The sequence below is a fragment of the Lycium ferocissimum genome, unplaced genomic scaffold, assembly GCF_029784015.1.
Source record: "Lycium ferocissimum isolate CSIRO_LF1 unplaced genomic scaffold, AGI_CSIRO_Lferr_CH_V1 ctg2710, whole genome shotgun sequence".
Taxonomy (NCBI): Eukaryota; Viridiplantae; Streptophyta; class Magnoliopsida; order Solanales; family Solanaceae; genus Lycium; species Lycium ferocissimum.
In genome coordinates this window covers 1,885-11,393 of record NW_026723366.1, presented here as the reverse complement: position 1 = coordinate 11,393, position 9,509 = coordinate 1,885, and positions in this window count along the sequence as shown.

Here is a 9,509-nt window from a genome sequence, read left to right as displayed (position 1 = left end):
TCATAGTTAAACTAACTTTAGGTGGTAACATCGCGGTGGATTTTGACCCGAAATCGTCGATTGATCTTCAAGCTTTTAGTGAACTGAAAAAATACCAGGTTAGTCTTGTTCTTTGTCAGTATTTGTACGCATAAAGTTTATTTTTTTCCATATTATATAGGATTTATGAAATTGTCGTATGAATTTCTAGGGTTTGTTAAAAAATTATGGGTTTTTCCTAGTTTAAATTGGGGTTATTTGGGGTTAAGAGATGTGTAATCTTATGTCGTGTAGTATTCTTTGTTGTAATTGCGTCCAATTTATTTTCACCCCAAAATGTGATTTTATACCTTTGTTTGGCCTTGTATTGTCGAAGTCTGAATTTAATTGTTGTTATTTGATGTGTGTGTGGGGTTGTGATTGTTGTTGACCATCTATTGTTATTGTATATGTGTGGTGCTTGATTGTTTGTACTATTCTTGAATTGTAATTTCGGTATGAGTGGGTTTGTATTAGTAACATTGAGATGGTATCATGGTGGGGTTTTGGATGTTAGTAGTGGCCAACCAAAGTATGAGGGTGGACAAATAACGAGTTTTTGGATATTGATGTGGATAGGTTGTCCTTTTTTGAACTAAGGGATTATATTAAAGAACTAGGGTATACTACAAGTTGTTCATTTTGTGTTAGGATACCTAATAGTGATAGTGTTGTAGAAATCCAAGGCGATAGGGACATTTTCGAAATTTCACAAAGTTTTGAAAATGGGGATACTATTGAAATCTATGTACGTCACATGGTTGATAATTTAGATAATGTAGATGGTCCCATTGCTTTGTTGGAATACACTAGCCCCAATGAGGAATCTTTGGTTTGCTTTTAATAAAGAAAGGGATGGGGGTATCGAAGGGGATGGGTTTGCTTTTAATAAAGAACCGGCGGCTACGAAAGCTGCGGCATTCTTTGACCGATGGTGGTGAAAGCTGCGCACGAAGACCCGTTAAGTAGTGAATTTCCTATTCTTGAATCGACCGGTCCAACGATGATAGTTACGAGTCGACCAGTGAACTCTTTAATGAACATGATCTTGAACATGAAAGTGATGATGTTCATGAAGAGTGCATAAATTTGAGGGGTGAAAGGAGGTCGTATCGGAGGAGGAAAAGAAGAGAAAGGATACCAAATGACCACGGAGAAATTCTGTTGGTGAAGTTGGTCCGGATACGGGCTTTGATGAAGCTGCTCTGGCGATACAAGCTTGAAAGGTAAGGTTCTTTGGGATGAGCAGGTGTATGTCGGTTCGATGCATATAGTGTTGAATCGGATACGGATGATGAGTCGAGGTCTAGGAGGGCTAGGAGAAGGATAATTTTTGACAAAGCTGTTGAAAAAGTGATGTGGGAGTTGGGGATGGTTTTTGAGGATGTGAATGAGTTTAGGGATCTTTGTTACAAAATATGCACTTCAAAGGGGTGTGCGATTAGAGAAATTTGTCAATGAGCCCAAAAGGTTAGGGTGAGGTGTAGGGATGGCTGCCATTGTTATATATGCAAGTCTTGACAAGAAGACTAATGATTTCATGATCAAAACCTACGATCCTAAACATAGGTGTGTCAAGACTACTAGAAATTACATGTGCAATGCTAAGTTCTTGTCTAAACATTACAAGAATAGAATTACGAAACGACGAAACATTAGGATTTTCAAGTTTCGGCGGTTGATTAGGGAAGAACTTAATATACATGTTGGAAAAACCACTGCCAGGAGAGCTAGAGCTAAAGTACTCCAAGAAATCATGGGTGATCATGTGTTAGAGTTTGGAAGAATATTTGACTATAGGGATGAAATGTTGAGGACTAATCCTGGGAGTACTTGTGTTGTTAAGGTTGATGACTCCGGTGAAAGTGGTAGGTTGGTGTTTGAAAGTTTTTATATTTGCTTTGATGCTTTGAAAAAATGCTTTTTAGGTGGGTTTGTAGAAATGTATTGGTTTGGATGGTTGTTTCTTAAAGGGAATAACCAAAGGACATTATTGTACAACACATTTGCTAAAGATGCTAATAATCAAATGTTGCCTATTGCTTGGGCTATAGTGGAATATGAGAATAAGAACACTTGGACATGGTTTTTGAAATTGTTGATAGGCGGTTTGGGAATGGGAGATGGCGGCAACTACCTTTGTGATATCGGACATGCAAAAGGTATGACAATCACTTTTTTTTTCTTCATTTAGTTTACCATTCATATATAATTGTTTCTCAAAATTGTAGGGGCTTGATCGGCTATGAAAGAATTGTTACCACTGGTGGAGCACGGGATGTGTGCAAGACATATCCTAGCCAATTTGGTCAAAAGAATGAGAGGTCTTCAAAGAAGGAACCAATTCGGAAGTGTGCAAAAAGCACCTTTGAAGGAGAGATGAAGATAAATGCGGACAAAATGAAACGACTTGAGTGCGCGAGGATGGTAAGGATATTGTTGCGGTTCTTTGTACTACCCACGAAACTTGGTGTAAAAGCTTGTACTTTAGGCCCGACATTAAGTGTGATAGTGTGGACAATAATATGTCCAAGAGAGCTTGATACTGGATTTTAGGACCAAGGCATAAAACCATTATCACTATGCTTGAAGAGATTAGAGTTAAGGTAATGACTAGAATAGGTCGGTTGAGTCAATTTCCAAAAACATGGTTAACTAATATATCTCCAATGGCCGAGGGTACTAGAAATCAACATAAAGAAGTCAATGGAATGTAATATTGATTTCAATGGTGAGAGAGGGTTTGAAATTAGTGATGGGCCATATCGAACATTTTGATTTGAGAAATAGAACTTGCGGTTGTAGGGCACGGATGCTCGAGGGAATACCATGTCAACATGCCCTTCTTTGCCATATTATATAAGAAGTATGAACCCATTGAGTTTGTTGATAGGCTCTTTGATGGGGAGACTACTTGAGGACTTATTGTCATTTTCTTCAACCGGTCACCAATATGAAAATGTGGCACGAGTCCAATAACCCCTATGTTGCACCACCGGTTGTAAAGCCTATGCCGGAGCGGACGAAAGAAGGTCGGGAGAAGAGAAGCCAGTCAAAAAGATATGGTAAGTTGTCAAGAAAAGGAGTTGACATGACTTGCAGCATTTGTCATGGTAAAAACCATAACAAAAGAGGCTGTCCTTTGAAGGTATGAGCTTTTAAAGTAAACTCTGTTTTTTATACTCTTTGGAGTAAAGTAAATTTTGTATGCCCCCTCCGGCAGACTTTTAGTTATGTTTAACTAAAAGTCTTGGTTATGGGATCCGGCAAAACTTTGCACTTTTTCTTGAGGGGCAGACATTTAGTTATGCTAAAAGTCGGATCCGGCATAACTTTGCATGCTTAATTCTTCACAAGTTTATGCGGATCCGGCATAAAAGTTTGCCCTTTAAAAGTATGCCCCCATCGGCATAAACTTGTTAAGGATTTACCAAACTTATGCCGATGGGAGCACATGTAACACCTTTGATTTCTAAATTAAAGGGATTTCATTCATCAATTTCAAACTTACATTAAACACAAAACAAAAGAAAACTAGAAATAGATTAATGGTTTTGATTTGACACTACTGTTTTTGGTAGGATTACGGTAGAACAAGCTATGGTCATGGACCGGATGTTTAACTGCGGCATCTCGGCCAAGCTTTCTTTGAATCAAGTGCTACACTGCAAGAGCTAGGGGAAGGCCAAGAAAGACAACTCCAACTTCGAAGCACCGGCAAAAGCTAGGGGAAGGCCAAGGAAAAATCCATTAACTTCGATGCACCGGCAAGAGCAAGTGCAAGGCCAAGGAGTACTTCTCAAGCACCACCACCGGCGGTGCAAGGCCAAAGAGTACTTCTCAAGCACCAACAAGAGGTATGGGAACAAGGAGGACAACCATTAGTGCTAAATGGTTTGAAAATGCAACAAGTTATGCACACGATCAACTGCTTTGCTTCTCGGTCTAACGTGAGGAGGGAAGACCAAGAAAAACCTCTGAAGCTTCTAGTGCTGCACATTGCGACCAATGCTGATCGACTGCTGCTTCTCGGTCTAATGTGAGGAGGGAAGACCAAGAAAAACCTCTCAAGCTTCTAGTGTAACGGTTGATAATGAAAGAGGAAGAACTACCCACTTACAAAAGGCCTAGAATTTGTTGGAATGGGTATATTTGTCATGAAAAATGGATTTACAACATACAATGTAAGAAATGAAATATTTGTTGGATTGGGTATATTTGTTGCAAGTGAGTTTACTAACTATAAACAATTGTTTTGCTTTGTCTACGGCATGGCTTGCCAAGTAGTAGGATAATTGATCTTTGCTCTCCAAGAAAGCATATAAGGTCGGTGATATTCTTGGGGACCTTGGTCACAAAGCAAATTTGCCGAGTGAGGTGGAAGGGCAAAGCGACGAATGACATCAAGCCGGCTTGAAGAGATGAGGGTAAATAAAAGGAAAAAAGTGACAACGAACCCGAACTCGCAGACAAAGGATCCGTGAAAGTAGTGTTAATATGTTGGTAGTTGGTAGAACAAGTTAATGTAGTTGTTAGTTTTTGCGGTTCATAAACAAACTAAAGTAGGCGTGCTTAGATGCTTGTTTTGTGACATTATGCTCTTGCACTTGAATGTTGCGTCATCATGTGAATGTGATGCGCTACTTTTGTACAAACTTATATTGGTGCAAGTGTTTATATATAGCGAGTCTGTTTCTATTATTAAGTCTGTCTCTTTCGGCGGTAACATCGGTGCACATGTTTAATGTTGCAAACCAAATGTGGTCAAGCTTTTGACCAGGATTTAAAGGTGGTCAAAAACGACTAAGGTGGTTGGGGGTTAAGTAGTGGGGAATTTATTGCAAAAGACATTATAAATATAGGCTTTCACTTACACAAGTTTATGCTCCGCATTTGCAAATTCCTTCACAAGTTTATGCCGGATCCCGGCATAAAAGTTTGTTTAAAAGTATGTCAATCGGCATAAACTTGTTAAGGATTTACCAAACTTATGCCGAGGTGGTTTGCCTTGGGGTTTTTTTCAAGTATAAACCAAAGTTACATGGAAAAGTATTATCTTGAAAAGTTTTTTGGATGGAATAAAATAGACAACCAAAAAAAAAAGTTTGCCTTATAAATATAGGCTTTCTAAAAGTCTTACACAAGTTTATGCCGGATCCGGCATAACTTTGCAAATTCCTTCACAAGTTTATGCGGATCCGGCATAAAAGTTTGCCCTTTAAAAGTATGCCCCCATCGGCATAAACTTGTTAAGGATTTACCAAACTTATGCCGATGGGGGCATACTTATGCCTTATGGGCAAACTTTGCCTTGAAGCATATATATGTATTTTTCAAGCATATAAACCAAAGTTACATGGAAAAGTATTATCTTTGTAAAAGTTTTTGGATGGAATAAAATAGACTTTCAACCAAAAAAAAAAAAGTTTGCCTTATAAGGCAAAGTTTAAATTTTGTATGCCCCTCCGGACTTTTAGTTATGTTTAACTAAAAGTTTTTGTCTTGAGACGCGGACATTTAGTTATGCCGGATCCGCATAACTTTGCAAATTCCTTCACAAGTTTATGCCGGATCCGGCATAAAAGTTTGCTTTTAAAAGTATGCCCCCATCGGCATAAACTTGTTAAGGATTTACCAAACTTATGCCGATGGGGGCATACTTATGCCTTATGGGCAAACTTTGCCTTGAAGCATATATATGTATTTTTTCAAGCATATAAACCAAAGTTACATGGAAAAGTATTATCTTGTAAAAGTTTTTGGATGGAATAAAATAGACTTTCAACCAAAAAAAAAAAAGTTTGCCTTATAAGGCAAAGTTTAAATTTTGTATACTAAAAGTGCTTGGGATTTAGTTATGCCGGATCCGGATATATCGGCATAAACTTGTTAAGGATTTACCAAACTTATGCGATGGGGGCATACTTATGCCTTATGGGCAAACTTTGCCTTGAAGCATATATATGTATTTTTCAAGCATATAAACCAAAGTTACATGGGATATATTGTGTTTCAAGGCACTGTGTAGGCTGCTAGAGACCGGATACACTTCCTTGTTGAAAAAAAACGGAGATCATAGAAATAGATTAGGCGGTCTCCGTGTTTTCAATTTAAGCAAGGTTTATGTTGGAGCACATGTAACACCTTTGATTTCTAAATTAAAGGGATTTCATTCATCAATTTCAAACTTACATTAAACACAAAACAAAAGAAAACTAGAAAGGATTCCTAACATACATTAACCACAAGACAAAATAAAATGGAAAAGTAGTTCTTACCTAACATTAACCACAACACAAAAGACATTTTTCCAAGCACGCCTACCTAACGTCAAGCACAAAACTAAACCATTCAACTTCAAAAATACAAGAAACACTAAGGCAATTGGTCATGACAAGTTGAAGAATTTCCTCGCATTAACCAACTGATCCAAATACCAAAACAAAACAAGATACAAAATGTGAAAATCAAATTAGAGCTAAAGTTGTTGATCCCCTTCTTTTTCGATTTTATCTCTTTTGCATTTTCAATTTCGCCCGGATTAATCACACTTGATTGTTCTTCCATCTCCTTCATTTTCATATCACTTGAGACAGATTGTTCTTCCATTTCAATCTCTTTCAACATCTCGGCAATTTCGGAACTTCCACATCCTTCTTCCATCTCCTTAATTTTCTTCTCTTTTGAAGCTAATTCTCCATGCATCTCCTTCATTTTGTTCACCAACTTTGGAATAATGTATTTCGATCTTTCATCAACTTTGGAAAGATCCCTCCATCGAAAAAATTTACACTTCTTCGAACCATAGTAGGGGCAAGACCAATATCTTCTTCCGGGATTGTTGTCGGACCGAAGTCTTCAATGGGAGCAACACACCATGATCGCATCGCACCTCCTCATTCAACATTGGATCTTCATTGTCCATACAAAGCTTATTCAAATCCAATCTTGTTTCTTCCATAGCTAACCGAATTTTAATCAGAAATTTGGGGAAAGAAATTGTAAGAATCCAATCTTGGGTAAGAATTGAAACATGAAGAGAAGAAATTTACCAAAAAATTTGGGGAAGAACTCAATGTGGAAGAAGAGAAGAAGATGTAGCCGTTTGTGGGGATTTAAGATTGGATTTGGGGAATTAAAAACGTTATTTGGACGGCCATGTGGCAAATATACATACGGTCCATATAGTTTTTATCATCTCTTACGTATTTGAAGGAGAGTAGCTACACTTGCTAGTCCAGGTCACCGGTTGAAAGCGAAAATAATACACAAAAAATAAGTCCGGGGGGTCATAGGACCCCCGCAAAGTTGAGGTGTGTTATGGCAAATTTGGCCATAGTTTGAGTGTGTTTTGAATACTTTTCCCTTGCCTATTTAATTAGAGGTAGTTTAGTCAAATTGCCTATTTTTATCTAGGAGTTAGTATTTTCTTAAAGGGTGTGTAAATAGCTAAGTGGACTCTTTTTTTTTATCCGGAGGGAGTAAAATATTTACTACAGGTAGCGTAATTCTGGGTATAAACACCCATTTAGCTCATATTTGTGTATAAACATCTTTTATATGCTATTATACACTTAGAGGCGGATCTAAGATTTGAAGGTGGCGGGTGCTATAATTTTCTTCAATGTACATCTTGTTAGGAACGTGTATTTGGGTCAGGTCTATCTCTTTTGAGTTTATTCGGGTCAACTTAATAGGCCATTTTTTATTTGCAAATATGAAAATCACATCTCAAAAATCAAGAAACGAACATAATTAGCATCTCAAACAACGAATCACACCCATTAACAATAGAAGTAAAATCAACATAACAGAAGTAAAATCAACATTTTCACCAATGGACTTACATCTTTTATGTATATTCAATAAGGGAATTACACCAATTAAAATAAGAAAAATAATAGAAAAACTCTTCAATAGGTAAATTACACCCCATAAGTAAATGTAGAATAGATACTACAAGTTCTAAAAAATAAATCATAAGTTTCATGTTTTTCTAAGCAATGCTTACGAAATTTCTATCACAATTTAAGTAGTAAAGTGATTTAAATTGAATTTAACAATTATAGAAAAGCACGAATTTTTATAATATACTTCCTCCATCCATTTTTATTTATCCACTACAGTAAATAGATGTCTACTTTTACATGTAAGTTGTATAGTTTGAAAACCCAAGACATAATTTACCATTTTATACCTATTTTATCCTTATTATTAAGTACTCAAATTCATTTCTCATTTTATTTATTGCTTATTAAGAGTGTCCCAAGTCAAATATAGACAAGTAAACATGGACGGAGGGAGTAATCAACAAAAGAAATTATAAAAAGATTGACTTTTGATCTCAATCCAAAATTCTCATTGAGACCCAAGTTTTTCGATTTAAATACTCACAGATTTGAGATTAAGAAAAATGCTTAATTTAAGAGATTTTGAAATTTCTATTTTGTGTGTTCTCGCTAGAGATCACAGATACAATGTAAATAATAAAAAGATAAATAGAAAATTGGAAGAGCTCAAAAGGAAAATGATTGGTACAAAGAACTAAAAAGCACAAAGAGAAACAGAAGTTGGAAAATATTCAAGATAAATTCTAACTTATGTCTACCAGCCATGACACCTTTGTCTAATTTGTGACTGGGGGTGGCAGGGTCAAATATTTAATCTAGTTTAAGCAAATTGCAATATAGGTATATAAAAAATTTATCAATTTAGGGAGTGTCATGCTATCCCCACCCTGAAGGGTGCATCCGCCCCTGTATACACTTAATACAAGGTCGATATATTATGTATAATTTTTTCCCCGGGTATTATGTTTTATAATGTTGTATAATATTATATATTAAGCTACTTGGCGTACATATTTTCAAAACGCTGTATATTTTTGAAAATATCTCGTATTTTATTGCGTCAGTAATGTCCGTCCGAAAGTGATGTTCTTAAGGGCTAAATATTATCCCTTTGTTAATGTTGGATTAAAAAGTATTTCCTCTATTTCAATTTGTTTGTCTTACTTTCCTTTTTAGTATGTTTTGAAAAAAAACTATTTTCCCCTTTTTAGCAACTCTTTTCTTCCAACTTTCCACATGACATGTTTAAGACGACAATATTAAAGATCATTTTGGTACATTCCACATATTTTTTGTCTAAAACCACAAGATTAAAAAAAAAATGACTTTTTTATACTTCGTGTAAAGTCAAAACTAGAAAAACAAATTGAAATGTAATATGTAATTTTAACAGCCGGAAAAACATGTTGGACGTTATAAGTACACTTCTTTAACGACGAGATTTATGTCCTTTCGTTATGATGCGGTCGCATTGACTAACTTTCTTGTAGTAGTATAATACAATTGGGTTAGCCAAATATAGACCGGAACTGTAGTGGGCTAACCGATATAGACTGGAATGCAGGAGTCACCTAGACTATGGCAATGTTGTTCGACGTGCATGTACCTACAAACTGGCAAAATGTCAAAAGAAACTTGAGT